Source organism: Dipteris shenzhenensis, chromosome 5 (assembly GCF_047967505.1).
Source record: "Dipteris shenzhenensis isolate YYH24624 ecotype China chromosome 5, Dip_SZ_1.0, whole genome shotgun sequence".
NCBI lineage: Eukaryota > Viridiplantae > Streptophyta > Polypodiopsida > Gleicheniales > Dipteridaceae > Dipteris > Dipteris shenzhenensis.
The window spans coordinates 19,724,715-19,728,627 of NC_141600.1; the positions used below are offsets into that span (position 1 = coordinate 19,724,715).

The window sequence follows — 3,913 nt, forward strand, 5'->3', positions numbered from 1 at the left end:
ATTGCTATGTGTTAAATTTAAATTGGTATTTGCTAAATTCAAATAACTTGTGTTGAATGCAAATTGAAAAATGTTACATGTACAATTCAAATAACTGAATGCTATAAGCAAATCACTTTGTGCTTAAGCCATTCGACTTGCTTCTTTCTATAACATTTACATAAATCAAAAAATCAAAATAAAACATGCTCTTCATAGTCTCTATCATCAATACAGCTACCTTCTCGGATCTAGTTTGTGAGTTCTCCATGTGAGGGGTTAGACTATATTACACAATAGTTTCTTTATCAAAAGAATTCATGATTGATTTAAAAGATTTAACGTAAAGGCTCACTTTGAATCTCAAAGAGTATTGCTTAGACCATGTCCATAAAAAATACCATTATGTTTGCTATAAGGCATTCTTATCTGAAATTTAAATATATTGTACGTAATTCCAGTCATTAATAAAGAATTTAACTAGTTTCGATTAAATCACAATTTTGGTGCTGAATCAGCAGATATCCGCACAAACATAGTCTGGATGCGCAACCGGCTCCTCTGCCAGCCCTCGCTTAATTCTCTGCCAGCCCTCCCTTAATTCTGCAATCCTCCCCAACGCATACCGGATCTTCTACTGGATTGTTTCCTTCTGCTCCCTGCCAAATCGCAACACCCTGGAGTTAGAGCTGAATCCTAGATGTTCGAAACTTGTTCAATGAGAGACTAGTTTCGCGCACAGGCAAACAAATCGACGAACAAGCGACCACCTTCTTTAGGTTCGGAAATTGGCGGTCATAGAAACGCAGTCTTCTGAATTCTGCGAAATTTTAGAAGCAGAAAGACGAAATTAGGCGATGCTGTTCAAAACGAAACCGAAGCTATACGGCGGCAGAGGCAACGCATTGGAATATATCGTTTTGTCAATGCGGAGAAGGAGCTTTTAAGTACAGGGAGGTGAAGGGCGCGCCAAGCAGGAGCAAGAGAGGAGGGAGATGAAGAGAAATAGGAGCAAGCTACGTCGCAAATTACTGGCATGAGCTGCCATGGCTAGAATTCAGTAAACGGAAAGAAGTAACGAGGTGTACGAAAAGAAGGTTTAGAAATAGACGTAACAAAGTCTTGTAGTACATTTACTATCCATGGGTTTTTGAAGCCTCCAATAGAAACTCTTCGAGTACAATTGATCTTTTGAAAGACTCCAAGGGGTTCTTATCATAAGGCCTAGAGAGTCCAATCGAAGCACGTTGATAGCGTTCTAGATCTTTCTCTCCTTTTGAAGTTTAAGTGGCCACGCATTGGGTTCTAAAGCTTTGACATTCAGGTGAACACTCACCTCACCTTTCTAGCAGCTCTTCATTTTTTCTATGAGAGCCCCCATATCTATATATATATATATATGGATTAACTCCCTTTGTCTTTCTTATGCTTAGACATGCTGACAACCCACCTATCCCTATTGACATTGGAAGGTAGTGAACTAGTCACATATGAGTAATGTATGAGTGATTATTAATTGCTTGAATTGATCAAGAGATCAAAGTGTTCTCCACACATAAAGTCAAACACACAAACATATTTAATCCAAATGCATAAATTGTATTACATTCACATTTTAAGTTTTATGACACATATGATGTTTCATGTTTTAAATAATGTATGATACATGATATGATGCTCATATGATGCAATATCTCTCACGTAATGATGTGCAATATAATGCACATATATGACACAAGATAATGCTATAATGCATGGAAGGATGCAATAGATTTGATGACTTAAACATGAAATTTTATGTAATAATCTACACTCGATATAATCTCTAATTGTGGTACTCATTAGGCAAAAATGGATTATATTGCATCACCATTATAAATGTTTACAATAATTTGTAAGATTCACTACAACGTCCATCTCTTTGATGGGCCACATGGCTAGCATTCCATCACTAAGTTCACATCCATTGTGACCTGACATGCATAGGATTAATTGCCATTATCTTACTACCAATATTTTTCATTAAGTTCACATCCATTGTGACCTGACATGTTTTTCTCTCTATAGGGTTAATTGCCATTATCTTACTACCAATATTCATTGCAACATACTTTAGAAGAGATTTCTTAGGCATGTGGATATTATTTTTGAAATACTTGTGAACATTGAAGAAAAATCATTCATAATCCAACTAAGTGTGTACGCATTAGATTGTGGGCTATAAAAAATGCCTCGCAAACACATCGCATTGCAAAAACCCACCACTTGGTGTAAGCTAATGTGTTTGAGCATGGTTTTTCTTACACTTGAGGATGCACTTTGATGCAATCCAATGATTTTGAAATACATGTAAGCATTCAAGAAGAAAAATTGCACCAATGTCTCATTGATATTTAACTACGTGTATATACATTAGATTGCGAGGTGCAAGGAAATGTTTTTGAGATGGTCTTGCTTACACTTGAGGATACACTAATCAATACTTCTTAATCTCTAGGATTTTCTCTTAATTTTCTAAAGTCCTTTCTACAATCCTCAAATATCTTGCACTATTTCTCAATTAGTTATTCCCACTTGACATGCACCATTTGTTGTGAAATCTAGCAAGATGTTGTTTATGGAACCATTAAGCCTCATGAAAACATGCTAATTTAACAAGGACAGAATGGATCACATGGTGCGCATTGGTGCTAAAAACAATGATCCTCTCTAGCACATCCCCTACGATTGCATCTGCTAACTTGGCTTCTACGTATGCTCTTCTCGAGCTACACCTCCCTTTAATGTATTGCCCACACACCACCTACAGGACTCTTCATCACATTTTCTAGATACCACCTGAAGAGACCTTTAGTCCATGGTAGGATGAACTTTAAGAAATTTCCCACCATTGAATATTGTCATGATGGTCCATATGGGCTCCTCTCATGCCACAACAATCGGACAACAAGCATAGTGTGTGCTATCTACATGGCTACCTCTCTTTGTGCCTCTCATCTACGAGCCAATGTTGCCCTTGTAGTGCTTACTAGCATTAGCATCTATGTTGCAATAAGCTAGGGCAACCCATCAAAGAAACTTGATTGATGTTCTTGTATGATCCATATCCAATCTATTCTTTGATTTTGGTCTCCTTCCCTTTGATGAATGCTGCAAAAGAAACATTCCTTATATGACTATTCTATTACCACAACTTTAAATCTCACCTCCTTATAAGTTTTCCCACAACAACTCCTTCCTTTGCTTGCTTGGCTTTCTCCAGAGCCCTCCTCTCCTTAGCCTTACCAAAATTTAATGCTAGAGTCTATGCTTATGTGATTCCAATCTTGAATTCCACAGCTATATTCTACTTTAGTAGAGGATAAAGCTATTTTTAGGAGATTTTTAGTTTATTTCTTCTCTACCATGACCAAGACAATAGACTTGGACTAAAGAAAAAACTACTTATACTACTTTCATCAACCATTTTATTGCAAACTTACCCATCATGATGTATTACCACTTACAAGTTTGGGGAATTTTTTGCTTTTTTAGGCCATATTTGTGTAGAAGTGAGTCATTTAGTGCTCCAAAAACCTCAATTTTAGAGTTCACCAAGTGATATTGAGTGAAGGGGATATTTTTTTAAAAAAAAGTACAAACAAAGAGACACAATCGAGAAATTTTGAATAGTGTGTTATATATGGGATATTGATGATATAAGCTTCCTCAAGTGCCATTTAGATAATGGGGCATGGCATACACAATTTGGCCAATTTTGTGTAATTAGTCTGTAAGAAATCTTGCATTTGAATCTTTGGGTTTCTTGCTCACCATGCAAGTTGCTTTTCCATAGTTTCATATGAACATACTTTGTAAGATAAGTATTGCAACGTCCTTCTAAGGCACATGAAGGTCATACTATGGATAAAACATGCTCTTATACTAGGTTCAC

The 3,913-nt window shown here is 36.5% G+C and overlaps 1 long non-coding RNA gene across 1 annotated transcript; it reads right to left on the minus strand.

Moving 5' to 3' along the window:
• Nucleotides 1–560: 560 nt before the first annotated feature.
• LOC147901724 (uncharacterized) lies at nt 561–1,133 on the minus strand. The gene is made up of 3 exons (XR_015540970.1): nt 950–1,133; nt 750–799; nt 561–638 (listed from the first exon to the last, which is right to left on the minus strand). It is a non-coding gene; the product is annotated as an uncharacterized LOC147901724 (long non-coding RNA).
• Between the last annotated feature and the right edge of the window lie 2,780 nt (nt 1,134–3,913).